The sequence below is a fragment of the Perognathus longimembris genome, chromosome 6, assembly GCF_023159225.1.
Source record: "Perognathus longimembris pacificus isolate PPM17 chromosome 6, ASM2315922v1, whole genome shotgun sequence".
NCBI classification, from domain to species: domain Eukaryota; kingdom Metazoa; phylum Chordata; class Mammalia; order Rodentia; family Heteromyidae; genus Perognathus; species Perognathus longimembris.
This window is the reverse complement of record NC_063166.1, coordinates 69,890,775-69,913,192: the sequence shown is the minus strand read 5'-3', so window position 1 is coordinate 69,913,192 and position 22,418 is coordinate 69,890,775. Positions and strand designations below refer to the sequence as shown.

At 49.6% G+C, this 22,418-nt stretch overlaps 1 protein-coding gene across 8 annotated transcripts in view; it reads right to left on the bottom strand.

Annotated features, from left to right (window-relative positions):
• Positions 1-22,418, bottom strand: part of Epb41l1 (erythrocyte membrane protein band 4.1 like 1) — a 123,357-nt gene that overhangs the window by 82,420 nt on the left and 18,519 nt on the right. For 7 of the 8 annotated variants that reach the window (XM_048349136.1, XM_048349126.1, XM_048349134.1 and 4 more), the window contains exon 2: positions 22,000-22,048. The exons of the other annotated variant lie outside the window; for it this stretch is intronic. The gene's annotated coding sequence lies outside the window, so the exon portion shown is untranslated. The remainder of the gene's footprint in view (positions 1-21,999; positions 22,049-22,418) is intronic. 8 annotated transcript variants of the gene reach the window in all.

Below are 22,418 nucleotides of genomic sequence, written 5' to 3'. Positions count from 1 at the left end.
CCATCAGAAAATGGAGCTCTGACTCAAAGTGGTAAAGTGCTAGCTTTGAGCAAAAGACTCAGAGACAGTGCCCAGGCCCTGAGTTCAAGCCCCATGACTGAAAAAAAGGAAGGAAAAGAAAGAAGGAAAGAAAGATAAGTATGAGAATAAAAGATTAAAAGATGAAGCCAGAGAGATAGGGAAAACTGTAAAGGTAAGACCACAGTAATCTGGAGATGGAATGATCCAAAGAAGAGACACATTCACACAATCTTAAGCCATCTACCGCCTAGCCTGCTGAAACTTCCATTTATTTTACCATTCTTATTTTGTATGGTGTCGTTAAATTTACATATTCAAACTTGAAGAGATTAATAACTTCTATTAGCCTCATTCGGAGAGGTAGCCTTATGGATAGGGCAAGAATTTGGAGGACAGAAAGGCCTGGATTCAAATGCCAGACCCATCTCTTCCTAGCTGTGTAGCCCTTCACTTATTTATGTATTAGACATAAACACTGCAGGCTAAGAGCTTAAGTTATAATGTTAGTTGGCACAGGACTTGAGAAATGGCTGCTTCTAACTAATCTGATGTAAAGCTGCCCTCAGCCATCTGAGCATAGAATGGGCAGAGATAGATAAAAGAACCGGCTATGGAATAAGCATTCAGTAACTAATAGTTGTATCCCTGGTCATCACTAGGGCCTATTTGCTTACTTTTTTGCAGCATTAAGGACTAAACCCAGGGTCTCACACTTGCTAAGCAGAATGTCTACCCTGAGCTTCATGGTATATGTCTTTAGCAGGTAGCAAGAAGGAGCTCAGGCACAAAGCTCTAGCTCTCAGTTCCTCCTGTGGAATTCTGGAACACAAAAACCAGCAAAGATGGGCACCAGCAGCTTATACTTGTAATCCTAGTTATTCAGGAGACTGCGATCTGAAGATTGTAGTTCAAAGCCAGCTCAGGCAGGAAAGCTTAGGAGACGCCTAACTAGCTGGAAAAAAAAAACTAGATGTGGAGGCATGGATCAAGTGGTAGAGCACCAGCGTTGAGAGGAAAAAAACCAACCCAAGGCTCTGAGTTCAAGCCCCAGTACCAGCACAAAAAAACATAAACAAACAAATAAGCAAGCAAGACAGCAAAGGCCTCATTTTCCAGACAACAGAAATAAGATCTGACTTAAGAAATAAGAAATTATTTCCTTGGTGTCAGAAAGCAAGTTAAAGAGAATTGAGCCAGATGCCAGTGGCTCACACCTATAAGCCTAGCTACTCAGGAGGCTGAGATCTGGGGATCGCGGTTCAAAGCCAGCTGGACTGAAAAGTCCCAGTGAGACTCTTATCTCCAATTCCCCAGTGAAACACCAGAAATAGAGCTGTGACTCAAAGTGCTAGAGCACTAGCATTGAGCAAAAGAGATCAGCGGCAGTGCCCAGGCCCTGACTCCAAGCCCTATGTCAAAAAAAAAGAAAGAAAGAAAAATAATTGAACCCAGATATTTTTTTAAATACCAATTGACTCAGTCCCAAGAGAAAACGCTCTTTCTCTCCAGACAGCCATGTTTGTGTATATTGGGATGAAAGGAAGGTTGTCTTTCGGATCCCAAAGACCACTACTTAGCTGGCTGGAATTGAAACCATCTTGCCCCCAGGTAGGTCATGCCAGAAGCAGGGTGGGGCCAGAAGCAGAACTGGGCCAACTGGGCCAGCAGCCAGAGCGGCGCCAAAGGCACAGCTCAGGGCCCTCTCACCGGCTACATAATAAAGTAATTATGGGATTAGGGATAAAATTAGTTACTTGTGTAATTATTTTCCTTAGAATGAGAGTAGAAAGGGCCTTTTGAAAGTGTTAAAACCAGCCCGCCCAAGCATGGAGTCACAGATGAGTACATACAACACACGTGCTTGCATGCATACCCATACATGCACACACACACACACACACACACACACACACTTGCACACATACATGCAGTAGTGATGGCACTTTAAGGAAATGGCACTTAGCTTCATATATATGTATATATATGTATATATATATATGTATATATATATATGTATTATAGGTATTACACCGCCATTTTTTTTTTTGAGTGGGTCTTAGGGGCTTGAACTCTGAGCCTAGGCATTGTCCCTGAGCTTTTCTTTTGCTCAAGGCTCTACCACTGGAGCCTCTGGTGGAACCACTTTTAGATTCTTCTCTAAATACAATACAGTAGACCTGGGTTCCTGAGCCCTTCTCCAATCCTGGATAGTGATGGTACCAAAAAAAAAAATGTCATCAGGACGTGAGGTCACGAATCTAGAGAGATCTCTGGGATTTGCTGCTGTGGTGGGCAGGATAATGCTCACCCCCTCTCCCCCAAGTATATCCATGTCCTCATCCCCACCATCTGTGAGTATATCACCTCACTGGGCAAAAGGGACTCTCCACGTGTGTTTAGGACTTTGAGATGGAGAGGCGATCCTACATTTATCTTCAGGGTCCCATGTGATCACAGGGTACTGACACAAGAAAGAGGAAGGCACGGGGAAGAGTCAGAGGGGGTGTGATGGTGGGAGTAGAAGCTGGAGAGAGGTCATTGTTGGAAGGGGCCATGAGCTAAGGCATGGTGGCAGCCTGGAGAGGCTTTCAAGACCAAGGTACAAATTCTCCCCCACCTCCACCCTCTGTAGCCCTGCCTAGCACCTTGATTTTTGCTCCAGAAGGCTAAAATGTTCTGATTTTTTAATTCCAGATACAGGAGATAATTTTCTCTTATTTAAGCCACTAAATGTGTGGTAATTTGTCAGGTCAATAGCAGGAAAGGAATCCCGCCTCCTGAGACGGGATCTTCAGAGCTTACCTCTTCCAGGACCAGTCAAGGGGCTCCCTGGGGTTAGATGTAATCTGAATGAACTGATGGGGAAGCAACTGGATGGGGGGGGGAGGGGCACAAGCCCTCAGACCAAAAAGAGACCACTGGGGGACAGAACCCCAGGAAAAGAGGAAGAAAAAGGAGAGGATCCACTTTGTGGACTCAACCCTTCTAACATATTCTCACCCCTAGGGACGCCCACCCTGTCCCTACCCTGGAGAGGGCCCACAGGCCTGGAAGCTGTTCTGCTCTTATCTCTGCTCCGGAGCTGCTGGCTGAGCAGCCGCTTCCTCTCACAGGCTCTGTCCAGGGCATGGATCCCATGCTGGGCTGAGGCTTATGTGGGTAGAAAGCTCCAGAAAGACCTGGGGGGCAGGGATGAGGGGACATCAGTCTACAAAGCCCAGGTTCAGCAGAGGAAACAGAGGCAGGGTGGTGGGGAGGGGCCTAGCTTAAACTTTGGCAGACTGACTCCATGTCCCCCATCTCCCTTAGCGCTGAGAATAAACAGAGGGACAGGGGGTGGTAGGGATGAGGAACAGGCTCTTTAGACCAAAGGGAAATTCTAAGAAAAAGAGAGTGGCTCATGCCTGTAATCCTAGTTACTCAGGAGACTTGAGATGGTGGTTTGAAGCCAGACTGGGCAAGAAACTCTGTGAGACTTTTATTCCAATTAAGCACACACAAAAAAAACACACACACACAGACGCAGAGCTATGGCTCAAGTAGTAAGAGTGCTAGCCTTGAGGGGTGAAGAGGGAAGAAACAGCTTAGGGACAGGGCCCTGGCTCTATGTCCAAGCCCCAGATCCAGCCCCAAAAGTAAGACAGAACAGGTTCTGCTCATTCCACCTTGCCACGGGAGCACTGAACGGCTCCCGCAGCCTTTGCCCCAGAACTCCTGGAAGGAGGCCTATGGACACAGAAGGGGCAGATCTCCTCGCCAAGGCAAAAGCTGCACGTCAGGAAAAGGGGCCGCAGGTCCTGTGTGGAGCAGAATAACTGGTGATGCCACCTAGGTGCTCTGGAAGGATGGATGGGGATGCAAACTGCGGGCAGCATGGACCTACAAAAGGGTTGTAGCTATTCAAAGCAAGAGCAAAGAGGAGGAAAATGGGGGAGGAAACGCACCAGACTCCTGAGGATACTCGGGAGTCACTCTCTGCCTCCTGTTCTCCAAGTCTCCATACTGTGTGCTTCAACGATCACCGCAGTAGAGCCCCCAAGGAGCATAATGACTGAGCAAGGGAGGGGCAGGCCAGGCCCCAAGAGGCACAGGACAGAGGGGAGGCCAGAAAGAAGGGTACAGCTGGGGGTGGGAGGGAAAAACTGGGAGAGAGTGAAGGAAGGGGTGACACTGTCCAAAAAGAAATGTACCAGTGGCTTGAGCCTGTAATCCTAGCTACTCAGGAGGCTGAGGCCCGAGGATCGTAGTTCAAAGCCAACCCAGGAAGGAAAGGCTGTGAGATTCTTATCTCCAATTAACTACTCAGATAAAACTAGAGGTGGCTCTGTGGCTCAAGTGGAAGAGCGCTAGCCTTGAGCAAAAGAAGCTCAGGGACAGTGCCCAGGCCCCCTCCCCCCCAAAAAGTACTCGTTACCTGACTAGTGTAACTGTAAGTCCCCCCATACATCACCTTTATAGTAACAATTTTTAATTTTTTTTAAAGAAAAGAACGGTGTGGTGGAGGAGCAGGGAAAGCTCCAGGAGCACAGTATGTGGAGTCCATGTGGCCTGGGAGCCACCAATGACCTGAGGCTTGCTCCCCAACCCCCAGGGGCACTCACCATGCAAAGCGGGAGCTTAGAAAGAGCAAGTGACCCACACAAGCACCATGGCCAGGAGGAAGCTGAGAGCACCCTCAATAACGGCCACACCCAGCCATAGGCCAGCCCAACCCAGGGCAACAGCAGGGCAGTGGACACTCATGAAGAGGGAAGGGCCTGGACAGACTTGCTAGTGGCCTCAGGATGGGACTCGCTTAGTCATGCCACTTGTGTGTCCCTGCTGCGCATGCGCACACTTCTTGGCCCAGCTCTCCACCCCCAGCCTCGTTGAGACATGTCCTTTAGATTCTTTGATGGAAACGACATGACATGCCCAGAGTCGTGTGCATGCAGACACGCTTTCGCTGCTGCCCTCTCCCTCTCCTTCTTCTCCTGAGCGCCCCGCTTCCTCCTTCTCTGCCTACCTGGTCACAGACCCCAGACAAACCCAAGCCCAACAGGCAAGGTCCCTGGCCAATCCTGTCTGGCTCCTATGTCCCACCGCCCCCATGGTGGCTAAGTCGGCTGATCCAGAGCCCAAGGCCACAAGCCCAATATGACACCGGGCTCTGGTGGCCCCAACAGTCTTGGTGAGTCAACAAGAAGCAGGGTTGAGTCACCCTCAGATGGGCCTCCCTACCAGCCCGTCAAGGAAAATGAACATTATGTGCTGCAGCCCACAGGCGGGACTGAAGCTTCCTCCTGAGGTCCAGCCAGGCTGGGCCTGGTCAAGGCCAGCACCACAAAGGCGGCCCCTTTCCCGGCAGCGAGCTGTGTCAGTACAGTACTCTGTTTTCAGAACTGTTCCAGCACATCGGAAACATGCTTGTAGAGGTCCCTGGAGAACCTTAAAAGTGTCATTCCGACATCAGCTCTGACACAGGCCTCCCCACTCAGACATCGCCTGCCTGAGGCAGCACTTTGCTGTCCCCGCCGTCTGGCACCGCCAGGATGGAAAGCACATCTAAGGCCACGCACGTGGTGCCACGGATGCTGCAGCCCCTCGGGCCCCTCCTTGTGGACTTCCCTCACCTCTGCCTTTCATAGCAGAGACAGGAAAAGGCCTTTTGTACAGCACGTGTCATCCTGTCAGCCTTTTGGTGACAATCCCACATGGTGGCATTATTCCTGTGGTATAGGCACAGAAGCTGTAGCCAAGTCTCCCAAGGTCGCCTCACCAGCATGGGGTAAGTTATGCCTGGAACCCAGGAAGGCTGGGGCTCCAAGGCTCGGCCACCTGCCTTCTCCCATCCCAGCATGCACTGCTCTGTGAACTGCCTGGTCCCACCTTGCCAGAAAGGGGGCATCCATCATTTGGTACTCCTTGTCTTACTACCCTGAGGACAAGAAAAGCTGTGGGATCAGAGGCTTCTGGAAAAAAGGTTTCAAAGAACATAACTTGCCTAGAGGGGAAGACAAAAAATAATGCTAAAAGTTGTTGCAAAAAAAAAAAAAGTTGGTTGCAAACCCCTATTTTTCCCCCAGTGATAAGGATCAAACCTAGGACCTTTGTGCATGCTGGATCAAGCACTCTACCCCTTGGCTATATCATAGTCCTGTGTAGTACTATGTAGTTGAAGCTGGCCTCAACTTGAGATCCTCCTGCTTCTGCCTCCAGAGTGCCAGGGTTACAGCCATGCACCAACCATGCCCATTTTCTAAACTCCCTAATCGAAACTATATCTTACAAAAGAACTTACAACACAGAAGGTGGTCAGAGCTATGAAAGGTCAGAGAAGAGAGGATCGATGTGGTCCCTGTGGTCAGAGAAATAACAGCTAGAATCATCAGAGTTTAGCCCCAAAGTCTTATGAGAAAAGAAACTGAGACCTGACAAGGAAAAGAGTCTTGCCCAAGGCCAAGAATCCTGGCTTTGTCAGGATTCCTATATGGATTCTCCCACACTTTGGTTAGCTTTCCTGAACCCAAAAGAGTGAGAGGCCGGGGATAAATGACTGCATGTGAGAACAGAGGATCCGGTGCCTGCAGCACAGATACCAACACAGTCCTTCCACGGAGACCTCAGCCTCTCACCCCATGGAAGGTGTAGGCAGAAGAGAAGCTCTTCCATTCACCAAAGCTCAAGCTCCACCAGGAGCCAATCAGGGCTCGGGAGGAAGGCAGAAACTTTGGTTCCCCTGGCAACGCAGACAAAGGCCTTTCCTCAGCACCGAAGCAGCCGCTGGAGTAGGGATGCTGACTGGATACCAGCGGGCCACACAGGGCTCTCCTCTCCTCAGAAGCAGAAGGAACAGCCCTGTCCTGGTTTTGGTCCCTAAGTTCCAGCTGTGCCTTTGAGCCTATCTCAGAGAGGATGAGGCAGGAAGGAGATGGCCATTAGAGTCGGAAGCTTGGAATATTGGCTGAGTCTTCTCTCCTGTCGGCTGGGGTCCACTGCCACCAGGCTGTAAGCTCCAGATGGGCTGAGGGTCTATGCACAAGTTCCTCCATTGTCAGCCTCACCCTCCACTCTGGCAATAGAACGGGGGATCCTGCCTGGGCGCAGGTCCAGCTCTGCTGTTTCGCCACAGTTGAATCTGAAAAACTTCCCACTCCTTTCTCTTGGGGCCTCAGTTTCCCCCATCAGTGAAAGGAAGGGGGTTGCATCATCTATAACCTGGGGTTTCTAGCCTACAGGAGCCTTTGTATCATGTTGGGAAAGTTGCAGAGTGTCATCAAGAGTCTTGGAATACCCAGAATATTTGGCTGGTAGAATTGTCCTTTTGGACACACTTTGAAGAAAAGCACAAGGAAACTGAAGGATTCTGAACAGATTTCCAAGTGGAGCCCAGCCCCAGCTTTGCCACCTACAAAAGGGTCAAGTGTCAGGTGCTGGTGGCTCACACCCGTAATCCTAGCTACTCAGGAGGCTGAGATCCGAGGATCATGGTTCAAAGCCAGCCTGGGCAGAAAAGTCCTCATGAAACCCTTATCTCCAATTAAGCCACCCAAAAACTGGCAATGGCACTGTGGTTCAAACACTAGAGTGCTAGCCTTGGAGCACAAAGAGGCTCATGGACAGCACCCAGACCCTGAGTTCAAGCCCCACAACTGACAAAAGAAGGGTGGGGGAGAGCCAAGCTCCTATCCCTGCCCTCACTGAGAGGTACGCCCTGTTTCTAAAGACAGCCCCCTTGTCCCTAAGGGAGGAGCCAATCGCGCAGGGCCTTTGGATTTCCCATCTGGAGAGTCAGAAAAAGAAGGGCTTAGACATCCAAAGGACCTTGGTTCAAAGCTGGTCCAGGGGAAATGTTTGTGAGACACACCCCACCCCCACCCGCTGCACTAGTGGTTCACACTTGTCATTCCGGGCATTTGTAGGAAGAGCTCAGTCCAGTTTAACCCAGACCCCAAACACAAGAATCTATTAGAAAAACAGCTAAAGCCAAAAGGTCTGGGAGGGTGTGGTTCACAGGGCAAAGGGGATGAGATTTTGAGTTCAAACCCCAGAGGCACACATACACACAAAAAGGTTTCTCAGGAAACCAAACTATGGACATCAGAACCCACAGGCCGACAGCTCCCCGGCTGATTCCATCTCCCTCCCTGTTCTTTCTCTCCACCCATCAGGCTCGGTGCTCTGGCCACTCTCCCTCCTCACTCAGACTCTGACCTGCAATGTGCTTTCTGGATCTGCCATTGTTGAATGAAGGACCCCAGCTTGGCCCTTAATCTAGACACTGAGAGGCAGGTACTGTTTGCAGCCTGTTACAGACAAAGAACCAAGCAGAGATGGGAATGACTCTGGCAGACACCTTGTGGTAGGTGGGAGTTAATGGGAATCCAAGCATCAAACTCAGGTCATCCCTAGCCTCTGCCCCTAGGAACAGTGTAGTGGCCATATGGATGAGAAAACAGAGTGCTCCCAGCTGAGCCCTCCCTCTGGGCCTGGGAGAATACTTTGCCTCAGAGAGCAACATCAGAGAAGGCCCAGCTCATTCCTCTTGGAATTTTCCACATCCCACATTCCACCATGACTTCTCTCAGCCCTCAAAGTGACAGGAACCTTGGCTTGGAAGTAGGGTTCTTAATGACCCAGAATGACGTCCAGGCACTATCTCTCAGAATGTCTAAACTCAGCCAGGCGCTGATGGCCCTTGCCTGTAATCCTATTTAGAAGGCTGAGATGTGAGGATTACCATTCAAAGCCAACTGGGCAGAAAACTCTATGAGACTTATATCCTTAATTAACCACCAAAAAGCAACAAGCAGAGCTATGGCTCGAGTGGTACAGTACCATTCTTGAGCAAAAAAGCCAAGTGAGAACATAAGGCCCTGAATTCAAGCCCCAGTACCAGCACATGCACACGCGCGCGCACACACACACACACACACACACGCACACCATCTCTTGCTGAGCACAGAGGTCATACAACTGAACACAACTGAACTCCAGCTCATCTTTCCTCCTTTAACTGCTTCCCATATACCAGGCCCCATGCACAAGTCAACACTGTGGCCACAGTGATTTAGTGAGTATTTGCCCCCCCATGATGTTTTTTTCCCTTTATCAAGCACTTCCTAAGATCTATGCATGCCTCAGTCAGACACTCAAATAGCACGCATTCTTCACAGCTCATTCATTCGTGTAGCAAATGCTTATCGAATAGCTCTTATGACATACAATGTGCAATTAAGAATGAATATGAGCCGCCGGTGGCTCATGCCTGTAATCCTAGCTCATCAAGAGACTGAGATCTGAGTATCATGGTTCAAAGTCAGCCCGCACAGGAAAGGCCATGAGACTTATCGCCAATAAACTACTCAGAAAAAGCCAGAAGTGGCATTGTGGCTCAAATGGTGGAGTGCTAGCCTTGAGAATAAGAATCTCAAGGACAGTGCTCAGGCCCTGAGTTCAAGCCCCAGGACTGGTACAGAGAGAGAGAGAGAGACAGAGAGAGAGACAGAGACAGAGACAGAGACAGAGACAGACAGAGAGAGAGACAGAGACAGAGACAGAGAGAGAGCTTGAGATTTAAAAAAAAAAGACAACTACAAATTACAGTAAGTGTTAGAACAGAAACAAGGGACTAGACTCAGGTAGACTTGTCTTGGTGGCATCTACCTATAATCCTAGCACTAGAGAGGCTGAAGCAGGAGGATCATGAGTTTGCAAACCAGCTTAAATTTCATGAGACTGTGTTTGGAAAAAAAAAAAAAAAAGGAAAACATTAAAAAAAGAAGAAGTAGAAAGCAGTGTGGGTGGGACTGGCCAGTCTAATTTAGCTGAGATGTAAAAGATAAGGGGCCACGGCTACACAAAGAGCTCGAGAAAGAATTCTAAGCTGAGAGAACAGCATGTGTAAAGGTCATGCGGTAGGAAAGAATTTGCTCAGTACAGAGGGGAAAGACTCCAGTGACTGAATTAAATGGCAGGTGAAGATTCACTTTCCTTCTTTCCCTGAACCTAACATGGATTAGTGGGTTGTCTAGAGGAAGAGGAATCAGGAAACAGGGGGCAGCGCCCCGGTTTCAGTGCTCTATAGCCCTCCTCTATTCTGGAGAGGCCTTGAAAGCTTGACTCCCAGTGAACAATGAGCTCAGGCTGAGGGCGGTGGACATGGGGATAGGAAAGTCCCCTCCAGGTGAGCTCTCCCTGGCAGGTCATGCTATGCCATTGGAAGGAGCCATTTCCCAAGAAATGGGATGCTCTCAGGCATGCTGGCTGAGCCTAACAAGGCCAGGAAGCAAGGACGTGATGCAGCCCTCTCCATTCCCTCTAGATCTGAGTTTGTCAACATCACTGATTTGTCCAGGGAGAGAGAGACACACAGCAGCACTCTAATTAGAATTAGAGAACGTGGCTGTTTGAGGAGTATTATGCCTAAAGCCTCACTATATAGATAAAGAAACTGAGTCTCAGGATCATGCCTCTAATCCTGGCCACTCTAATCCTAGCTACACGGGAGGCTGAGATCTGAGGATCATGATTCAAATCCAGCCCAGGCAAAGACCCTTATCTCCAACTAACCACTAGAAAACCGGAAGTAGCATTGGGGCTCAAAGTGGTAGAGTGCTAGATTGAGCTGAAGAGCTCAGGGACAATGCTCAGGCCCAGAGTTCAAGCCCCATGGACTAAAAAAAGAAAAACAAAACTGAGGCTCAAGAAGAGAATGGGGCCTGCCCACAGCCACATGCCAGAAGTCTCTGGGGCTCCTGCTTTTGCTTGCAGGCAGCCTCCCTTGAGAACAGTGGGGCAGAAGGTGAATGTGATTTGGGGGTGAGGGTCAAGGACAGGGTAGCACTGTCTCCTCAGGCCTACCTTCCCCAGCTCCAGCTCTCACACTGTTCCTGGGTGTGGTAAAACCTGCCAAACCAGTCCCCATGCCAGAGCCAAATGGCAGGGCCCAGAGCTGCAGGGACACAAGGAAGGCAGAGACAGCAGAGCCAGGGGAAGGGCGGACCCACGAGGCTCCTCCTGGGCTGCCAGCCCAGGCCAGCGGGCACTGCCCGGGGACAAGATCAGCACTGCTACCCAGGCCTTTGTCCCTGTGTACACAAAGGCCTGCCCTTCCCTTCCCTTCCTGCTCTGGGCTCTCAACCGGCCAGCTGTATGTGTCACGTGGGCAAGGGATGCTAAAACTTTTCTGATAAATGAGGCAGGAGGCAGGAAAGGGTGGCAAAATGACAGAACTCCCTTCCCCTGCCCTGGGCCTAGGAGACCCAGGAACTAACTACTGAGCAGCCTAAGCGCCTGTGAGCACATGACACATGGACAGGAAAGTGCCCTACAAATGTCAGAGGCTGTCCTATGTCTCAACCAGTCACCTCCTCTGGAAGATGAAAAGGATCAGAGAAAGGCTAAGGTCATGCAGCAAGGCCCTGGCAGAGGTGGGACCAGAGCCCAAGCTTGTGTGCTTAGGGCTATGCCCCCTCCCACAGCAGGTTTCCAAAATCCAAAATCATGCACCCGGCCAGGTATGGCGGCTTACTCTTACAACCCAGGAGATTGGGAGGGTTGCAGTTCTATGCAAACCTAAGCAAAAAGTTACCAAGACCCCATCTCCAGCAAGAAGCCAATGGCACATATCTGAGGTTCCAGCTATAACTGAAGACTGTAGGTAGAAGGATCTATCTGAAACTAGCCCTAGGCCAAAACTTAGGGTCTGACATGAAAACTAAAGCAGAAAAGAACTGTGAGCTTGGCTACAGTAATAGAGCACCTAGCAGGAACTGCCTGAAACTCAAACCCCAATATGAATTCATATTTGGTGGTGTATATATGTATATGTGCATCTTACCAAGGAACAAAGAGAGACAGTGCTCAATTCAATTGGAAACTGCCAGTATAGTGGTGTATGCCTATAATTCCAGATACTCAGAAAGTAGAGACAGGGGGATTATAAATTTGGGGCCAGTTGAACAAAAGTAACAGTGAGTCAGGTGCTGGTAGTTCATGTCTGTAATACTAGCTACTCAGGAGGTTGAGATCTGAGGATCGTGGTTCAAAGCAGCCCAAGCAGGAAAGTCTGTGAGATTCTTATCTCCAATGAACCACTAGAAAACTGGAAATAGATCAGTAACTCAAAGTGGTAAAGAGCTAGCCTTGAGCAAATAAAGCTCAGGGACAGTACCCAGGCCCTGAGTTCAAGCCCCATGACCAACAACAGCAAAATAACAGTGAGACACTATCTCAAAAGCAAATGAATAGGGCTGGGGATATAGCCTAGTGGCAAGAGTGCCTGCCTCGGATACACGAGGCCCTAGGTTCGATTCCCCAGCACCACATATACAGAAAACGGCCAGAAGCGGCGCTGTGGCTCAAGTGGCAGAGTGCTAGCCTTGAGCGGGAAGAAGCCAGGGACAGTGCTCAGGCCCTGAGTCCAAGGCCCAGGACTGGCCAAAAAAAAAAAGCAAATGAATAAAAAAAAAAAAGGACTTGAGGACATAGCTCAAATGATAAAACACTTGCCTAGTACATATAAGTCCCTAGGTCCAATCCTTAATACCACAAAATATTATTAATGACAATATTGCCATTATTGGTCTAGCTAGCCCTCATCAAATGCCCATAGCTAAAAGTCCTCATCACCATTATCATCATCAAGTATTACCTACGTACCAGGCACAGGACTGAGGCCCACTGTCCAGATTTTCTATCATCTGTTTTGTTTTGTTTTACAGATGATCAAACCAAGGCTCAGAGAATGAAGCAGTTTGTTCAAATTCACACCGCAGTGGGAAGCAAGGTCTACAGTGTATGTGTGTCTACTTGAAGGCCCAACGGCACAGCTGCACTCCACTGCTAGGTATGGAAGTATGTTGGCCTGTTAAAGCAGCTCTGTTTCAGTTTCCTGAGCCTCTCCCCAACTATCAGTTGATGAATCCCTGTGGGGTTCCTATTTGAGAAATGAGGAAACTGAACCACTAGAGAAAGCTGGGCAACCACGCGGCTCAACATACCAATCACAGAAAAACAGGAATACAAAGAGGGAAACTGAGGCACGGGGAGCAAGAAGGGTCCAGCCAGGTCATCCATTCAGACTTTCCCTGAGATCTTCCCCAGGCCTGGTTCCTGGAGTCATAGGAAGGCATGTTGCTTCTTCTAGTTCTATAATGTTGCCCCTCCATGGCTCTCTGCCCACATTGCCTCCAGGGTTGTCTTCTGCCCAAATGAAGCCAATGGCTTCCCTAGGCTGGATCTCAGTGTCCCCTGGGTGCCAATCGAAAGAACGGATCTTGGCCAACAAGAAGTTCTGGGCTTCCATAGGCCAAACAGAACCCAAGAGGCCAGGCTCCGTGCCTTTGCTCCCCATCACCACTATCTCCAGGAAGATCTGGGGATAGAGATGAGGCTGATACTTGGACCTCCTGAGCAGACCTCTTGGGAGCACAGTCCTGAGCTGCTGCTCAAACAAGCTGCCCTGTTCTTATTCCAGGTCTCAGGCCCAAGGCATCATGGGAGCCTCTGGACAAACACTTATGAGGGCCATGAATAGATGAGAACTAGAGGCTGAGAGAGTAAAGAGTTCTAGCTCAAGGTCATATACAACTTGGTGACGGGCCAATCCCAGATCTGAACCAGTCCTCAGGTGTCTACAGCAGCACCAGTCACAATACACATGGCCTCAGGGTTGATCAGTAATCGGCCTCCCATGTGCAAGCCATGTCCTTAGAAGACCCAGGCCAGTCAGCCTCTCTTCTCTGATCTGGAGCAGGTTGGAGTTTTTCTCTTTGTAATACTGGATTCTACGCAACTCCATAGACTGATGGGGAAATCTCTGAAGCCCAGCTAAACTTCTTCTGTGCCTCCAGCCCACTGGTTAGAGGTTCAGCACAGCCTTTGGCTTTGAATCCAGCTCCAACAACATGGAAGCAAATGGTAAGACCTTTCTGTGTCTTCGTTTCCTTGTCTGCCCACCAGGAATGACACTATTACCTATCTCTTAGGGTTTAAATGAAATTAACCTAGACAGTCATAAATCACTTATAACCATGTCCGACATAGAGTAGGAGCTTAATAAATAGCCATCAGTTTTAATGATTAGTAGCTCTTAATAATATTACTAAAAGCCTTTACCCAATCATCAGCGCACGCCAGGACAGCAATGTCAGGGGATAACTCAGACTGGAGGGCCACTTCCACTGGTGAAGCAAAGATGAGCTGGGCCTGGGATGCCGGACGCCTGGGCTCTGCTTCTGCCACACCAGGCCCAGTGCCCAGAGGGGAAAGAGGAGGAGGGCAGGTGGGTAGAGCAGTAGGAAGATAGGCTTCTCCCAAATGCAGCACAGTGGGCAATCTATCATTGCTCCTCTCCTCTTTAAAATTCATCAGGAGCTGGGCACTGGTGGCTCATGCCTGTAATCCTATCTCCTTCGGAGGCTGAGATCTGAGGATTGGGGTTCAAAGCTAGCCTGAACAGGAAAGTCCATGAGACTCTTATCTCCAATGAACCACCAGAAAAATGGAAGTGACACTGTGGCTCAGGGTGGTAGAGGGCTGGCCTTGAGTAAAAGAGCTCAGGGACAGCACCCAGGAGGCCCTGAACTCAAGCTCCATGACCAACAACAACAACAACAAAATCCACCTCCAGCTCAATCAACCCAGATGAGCCATTGCATCATTCTCTGTTAAATGGAGATCATTATTCTTACCCTGCTTCTTCCTCAAGGCTGATGCAGAGATCAAACAGATGGGCTGTATAAGATGCTACGATCCTTTCTTCCCTTCCTGTTTTCCCTCTTTTCCTTTTGCTTTTGCACCCATCCCCTTGCCCCCTGCATCCCTTGCACCCCCAGAACCCTCCATCTGGTGCAGGTCAGCAGTATGTTCTCCCCCAATAAACTCTTTTCTGCCTGGGAAAAAAGGAGATGCTTCATCCGTCAATACACATAGCCAATAGAATCTGTTATGTATCTACCGTATGTGGAATATGCTCTAAGATGACCTAGATATTCTTCTTTTGAAAAGAATATTGAGGGCTGGGAATGTGGCTTAGAAGTAGAGTACTTGCCTGCCATGCACAAAGCTCTGGGTTTGATTCCTCAGCACCACATAAACAGAAAAAGCTGGAAGTAGTGCTATGGCTCAAGAGGGAGAGTGACAGCCTTAAGCAAAGGAAGTTCAGGGACAGTGCTCAGGCCCTGAGTCCAAGCCCCAGGACTGGCATAAAAAAAGAATATTGAGCTATCATTCTCATGTCATAAACGTTACCACTTTAAAGCATGCAATTCCATGGTTTTTAGTATATTTGCAGTGTTGTGCAACCGTCACTACTGGTCCCAGGATCCCAGTAAGGGCCTTAGCAAGAGGCTCCAGTGCTCCAAGGAACCTAGGTCTCTGGCTCTGGTTTGTTCCATGTGTCACTTTTCTGGGAACTTCTAAGCTGCTGCTTAGAAGAATTTGTGTGAGACGAATGTAGAGCACTGAGTGAGAACTCAGCACCAACTGACTTCTACTCTGTGAAACAAAGCTGCAGGCTTCTGGAAGGGTCCACTCCACTCACCCAGCCTGAGCCTCTTCCTAGCCTTGCCTCTCCAGCTACCCTAGAAGCAGCAATTGTGCTGAGTCTGGCCTCAGGTTCCCCATTCACTCCCTGGGAAGCAGGGACACCCACACCTCCAACACTCCGTAGACAGACCTCTCTATCAAATGGCTGCTCTCCTCCACCTTCCTAAAAGGAAAAGTCCAGCCTGTTATATCAGTCAGGATTGGCAAGAGCAGCAGGTTGGGGCTGGATCTCAGAAATACTACAAACACAGTGCCTAGGGGCTCTCTGAACTGAGGATGCTACCCACACACATTGGGTTAGAGCAGAGAGGGAGTGCGGGGGGGGGGGGGGGAGGGCTAAGGGATCAGCCCAGAGGCTCCCCAGTTACTGTCAGCACAGGCAATGACAAGAAAGAATAAGCTTCCTGTGAACCCACATCGAGCTTTGCTCTGTACTCACTAGCTGGGTGTCCTTGGAAATGTCACTTACCTTCTCTAAGCCTTAGTCAACCCACCTGAAAAATGAGATAATATTCATTCTGTCCTGCCTCTCCGGGTTGGGGGATAATTAGAGACAAACAGACTGCCTGACTGCCAGAAAGACAGAGATGATGAACTGAAAAGCCCTTCGTGGGAAAATGTAAACTTTGGTTCTGGTGATAAAGGCCATTGGCTGAAGAATCCTCAACGAAAGGACTCTTCTGTCCTTGGTAGCTTTTGTTCCCTATATGGGAATTGTTCCATGGGTCCCAGAAACAGAAGGGGTCCCAGAACAAATGCTGGACATCTGTGCCTTAGCTAGGTGAGATGTGTGTTTACCAGGCGAGCACTTTACCACTAGGCCATACGTATCCAATGCCTAACGTATGAAACTGTAACCTCTCTGTAAATCAGTTTGATAATAAAAATTTGAGGGGAAAAAAAAAAAAGATGTGTGTTTATCCCCAGAAACAGCCCCTCTGGCTCTGAGACAGGAATCCACACCAAGGGGACTCATGTTTGTGGGAGAAAGGTGAGGGGGGTGATTGAGGCAGCAGAGTGAGGGGGAGGGATGGACAGTGTGATGGTTCATTTTCATGGTGGACTTGATTGGATTGAGAGGTTAGTACAGCGCACCTCCGCTAGTGTCTGTGATGGTCTTTCTGGAGGCAATTAAATCCTTGAGGGCAATGACCTGATGCGTGGATGAATGGCTTGACGGGTTCATAAAAGGATGGTGCTATTGGGAGGAGGGGAAGGGATGGGAGGCAGGGTCTGAAGGGGATGTGTCTTTGGGCGTTGCTCCTGCATTCCCTCTCTGCTTCCTGCCCAGCACAACAGGAGCTGCTGTTCTCTGCCTTCCTCATCATGATGACTGAACCCTCTGAGTCCAAATTAATCCTTCCCCCATCAGTTTGTTCTCTCAGGCATTGGGTCACAGTGGCGTAAAAATAAATAATGAATCTAGATGAGCAAGGGCAGAGGAGAGGAGGGCAGACATCCTTGCTAAGTTGCCCACATGAGACAATTCCTCCTTTAGGAGGCGATGACACAACCAGCTTCAATCGGACACGTGCCTGGTGTCATTTTCCTGTTCTGAGCTTCTGACCCTTATCTATAAGATGGGGGTGGCCAAACCCTCAACATGCTAAGTATGAGTGCCACTAACTGCCTGCTTCTCCTGGGACTCGCCACCTGGGGTGTTTGGAGAAAAGCCCTAAGGCACTTTAGGGACAAAGCCCAGGCCTCTTGGGGCATGAGCCACCATCTGACAAAGTGGATGATGAGATTAGCCTGGAAAATAGGGGGCAACACCTTCCCTGGGTTAGAGTCACCTGCTGCCCACCAAAGTCAGTCCTCTGCTGTGAAACCAAGGTCCGGGCTGCCTGCGGGGAGGGTGGCCCCTGGGCAGTGGCTGGAAGAGGAGCACATTTCCCTCATCATCACCATCAGGAAGGGAAGGGGTCCCTACTCGTCCCTTCCTTGCCCCGGCTTAGGCAGTTCCCTTCTCCTAGAGGGCCCGCTTCAAACAGAACCTCCAGATCCCAGCCCCCCCCCCCCCCGTCAACCTGACCCAGAGCCTACTCCCCCCCCCCCCACTCCACTTCCCTAGGTTCTCTCCCGTGAAATTCGGTTGTACTTTACCAGCCCCTCTCCATGGGGCTTTGCACACTTGTTACAGGGACACCTGCACAGAGACATAGGATGTTTTAGCACAGGCTCAGGGATAGGTAGACATAAACTCAAAACACCAGCTTTGGGCTTTCTTTACCACACGATCCTGGATGGGTCACTCAGCCTCCATTTCATCCAGAAAAATGGGGGCAACGATGCAGCTTTCTCCATGAAGCTGTGGTTGCAATTACATAAGATAAGATGCTGTTCAAGGTGCCTTGCGCCAAGGGGAAACTCAGTAATGTGGTACTGCCTACGGGCACCCTGGGGCAGGTTTGCAGGTGAGTTTTCCTTTCCATCTTCTCAGGTACCTAGTGCACAGCCACACGCTGTAAGAACAGATGTGCACAGAGCACACAGATGTGCAGCACAGTGAAGCCCTCTCTAGCAGACAGAGCACTGCAGCCTGAGTCCAGGCTACCTGGGTGGGACATGGGCTCTATGTCACTCAGTGGCATGGAAGCAGATGCAGGACAGACATTTATTTGGCCTAGGAAGCAAAAGTAAGAGATGTAGTGGTCAGAGTTGGGCCCGAATCCCAGTTCTTCCTCTACTGAGTGTATAGACTTTGCTCAGTCTTCCCATCCATAATGGGACAATAATAACAATAGCAATACCCATCTGAGGGACTGTCATGAGGACTGAATGAGATGATACTTGCCTAGCACATAAAGAGCAATTCAATCAACCTAAGCATTGCTGTTATGTTCCTGTTAGTGGAGTTTTCATCCCCTGTGAGTTTGTAACATGTTCATTCTCCCATAACCAGGACTCCACTAGCAGCTCAGATGGTCTAGAACAGGTCCCCCAGCTCTTCTTTGAGGTACATGGGCTTGCACCTGAGGACATCCCTATCTGCCCCCTAACAAGGATGGAACCAATCACCGTCCTTTTCTTTGATTGACAGGTCCTAGAAGAAAAATAGTCCCTGCTTTCTGTCTTGCCTGCTAAAACTGTGGTAACAGTTTCCCCTCCAGGGGAGGGGCAAGCATTACTGGGAGAAATGGAAAGTTGACTTCATTCTTATCCTTCAATTCTATGAACTGCCCCAAGACAAGCCAAGATCAAGCAAGGGCAAAGCCAGGCACAAGTCACCTCTGTGCATTGGGGCACCTCCACCCACCATCATTTGTCCTGTACCGGACAGTTTTCAGAGCACGTTCCCCAGAATCATTCTGACTCAGCAGCTGCTGAGTCTACACACTGCTCTCTAGATCCTGGGTGTTTGCAGAAGAACCCCCAGAAGAACCTCCCAGGAACAAAAGACAGTAAGGAGGGCAGGATTCTGGGTAAGCTGTCTGCAACAAATACTGACATTTTGGGGTTATTCTGCTGTCAAATTTTTGAATATCATTGTTTTAATTGACACTGAGCAGAACATTAAGAAGGTACAGTGGCTCATGCCTATATTTCTAGCTACTTGGAAGGTAGAGATCAAAAGGGTCAAGATTTGATGTCAGCCCAGGCAACAAGTTCAAAAGACCCTTCCCAACCAATAGCTCAGCATGCTGGGGCATGCTTCATTCCAGCTACAAAGGAGACCGGGATCAGGAGGGTTGGAGATTGAGCAAAAACAAAAAAAATGCACAACACTCCATCTCAACAGAAGAATTGGGAATGGTGGTCTACACCTGTCATTCCATCTACAGGAGGAGGGGGGAACATCAAATAAGAGGATCACAGCCTAGGTACCAACCTGGGCAAAAATCAGTGCCCTATCTTAAAAACAGCCAGTGTAGCAAAGGGCTGGAGGAGTCATAGCTCAGCAATACAAAGCCCTAGCAAGACAAGGCCCTGAGTTCAAACTCCAGTCCCATCAAAATAAAAAGCAAAAAAGGTACCTAGGGCTGATGTGTTTGCCTGCATTCCTACAGAAGGGGAAACTGAGGTCCAGAAAGGGAAAGTAATGAGGTCAAGGCTGCAGAAGAAGCACTTGAACATGGGGCTCTGACATGCAGGCCAGTGGCCTCTACCGCACCAGGCTGCTTGTGAAAATCTATTGCCTCTCATGTTCCAGTCTCCTTCAGTAAATGGATGGCAGTTCATACCTAGAGGCTCATCTTTCTCTGCTCTGATCCTAAGGCATTGCTTGCTGCTGAGCTTGGCTCCTTGGAAGGCTTCAGGAAGCCAGAAGAACGTGCGGAATAAGTGAAGGAATCAACCTCTACCTCCCTGCCACACACGTATCGTGAGCTCCCCTTCTGCCCACACATTTGCCCAAATGTCAGGGACTGGCTGGGCAGGCCTGCTCCTGGGAACTGCTAATCCACCTCCTCTGTCCTGCCTGTGCTGTAGCCGTGGACAGAGGAGTCCTTGTTCCCCCTGCTTCCTGCCCAGAGAGCTCCGTGGGGCCCCGTGTGCTGGCAGGAAGGAACCAAATCAGTCCTCTTAAATGAGCTAAAGTCACCCTTGTCCCAGCCACCATGGCTAATACCTAACACACTCCCAGCTCTGTTCCACTCATTCTAACCTGCTACCTACCCCAGCAGGGCTCAGCCCATCCTCCCTACACACACACACACACACACACACACACACACACACACACACACACACACACACACACACTACCCTAGGAATCCAGAGCTTCCTCGCAGAAGATTCTAGAATACATCACAACCCTGGCAGTTGTTCCTTCTTAATATTCCCACATGACATATGCAAGTTTGTCACTTTTGTAATTTCTCAGTCAATATAACTTGATTGGCTCTGTGGTCTTGACAGATTCACACTATCTCCAGGTTAGAAAGGGTTTGGGTTTTTTTTGTTGTTGTTGTCTGTTGTGGGGCTTGAACTCCAGGCCTAGGAGCTGCCTCTGAGCTTTTTTGCTCAAGGCTAAGAGCTCTACCCCTTTGAGCCACAGTGCCACTTCCGGTTTTCAGGTGCTTAATTGGAGATAAGAGTCTCATGGACTTACCTGCTGGCTTTAAACCACCATCCTTAGCTCTCAGCCTCCTGAGTAGCTAGGATTACAGTAGTGAGCCACCAGTGCCCAGCTTAGGAAAGGGTTTTTGACATGCTTTAAGCCATTGGTTTCCTTTTTTTTTTTTTTTTTTTTTTTTTTTTTTTGCCAGTCCTGGGGCTTGGACTCAGGGCCTGAGCAGTGTCCTTGGCTTCTTTTTGCTCAAGGCCAGCACTCTACCTCTTAAGCTACAGTGCCACTTCTGGGTTTTTCTATATATTGATGCTGAGGAATCGAACCCAGGGCTTCATGTATGTGAAGCAAGCACTCAACCACTAGGCCAGATTCCCAGCCCCACGGTTTCCTTTTTCTTCTATTTTGTTTATTTTTTTTTTCCTTTCTTTCTTATTGAGACAGGATCTTACTATATGGTCCAGGCTAGTCTCTAAGTGATGATCATCTAGCCTCAGCTTCCCAAGTGCTTGGATTACAGATGTGTGCCACCATACCCAGCTGAGCCAGAGGTTTCCAAAGTGCTATGGCTGCTGGTGCCTGAAGACTTAAGACAATTGCACTGACCTTAACTCTATCCCTGCACCACCAGTACAACCCCTTTAGCTATTTCATACATTGGGATTCATTTATACATTTATACATACATTGGGAAGTTCATTTACAAAAGGGTATTTCACCCAGCATAGGTGGTTCATTTCTGTAACCCTAGCTACACAGGAGGCCGATATTTAAGGATTGAGGTTCAAAGCCTGCCAGGGCAGCAAAGTCCAGGAGACTTTTATCTGCAATTAGCCATCAAAAAGCCAGAAGCGGAGCTAGGGCTCAAGTGGTAGAGAGCCAGCCTTGACTTGAGCAAGAAGGCCAAGCAAGAGTACCCAGACTCTGAGATCAAGCTCCAGTACGGCACAAGGAGGCAGGGAGGGGAGCCCCTCCCCACCCCCACCCCCCTGCCTTAGCAAGTTTAAAAAAGCCTCATTGAGTCTCACCCTACATTCTTTCAGCCCCTGCCTAGGCAATGTGACCCGAGGCCAAGCCAAAGGGAGGTCACACACTAGCTAATGGCAGAGCCAGCAGGGAGGGACTCGCCCTCTTCTGAATCTCCTCTACACCCAGGAGTGGGAAAGCAAAAGAAAGCAAGAGCTACAGGGCCTTCCATCATTGGTAGTGTGGGTAACCCAAACAGGCAAAGCACGTTGCCAACACAGAATATGAATCCCAGCCTCTACCTCAACCACAGCCCAAACCAGGGCGAGCCTTCCACACTTTCATCCCCAGCAGAATCCTGTGGCCTAGACAAACCCTCACAGGGCCCAGCAGTAAAACGGACCAAAACCAAGCAGCTCTTCACCCAACCCCAGCTCCAGCAGGAGACGAGGCGGAGCCTCTGGAACACTCACCCCTCCTTTGCACACAGGCTCCCGGGGGAAGACGTCCTCAGCCAGGCACCTAGAAGGAGGGGACAGGGTGAGCTTCTCAGTACAGGAGCTCCGGCCCAGCGCTGCCAACTGAGGCTGGCACCGGACACTCCTGGAGGAGTCCTGAGGAAGTTGCTGAACCTGTTAAGCCGAAAGAGCAGGAGGCAAGATAACACATCTGAGAGCCCTTGGGGGCCAGGCTGTGAAGGCCAGGGAGGTCAAGGTGAAGCTGAGGCTTCCTTCTCAGCAATGGGAAAGCACTGACTCTCAGGAGGGAGCACAGACCAGAAAGGGCCAAGAGTGATTCTGGGAGAATCAGTGAGGAGGCAGACAAGGGCCTAGACTGCAATGGTCACAGAAGAGGCGAGGGGAAAGACTTGAGAGACATTTAAAGGTGGAAT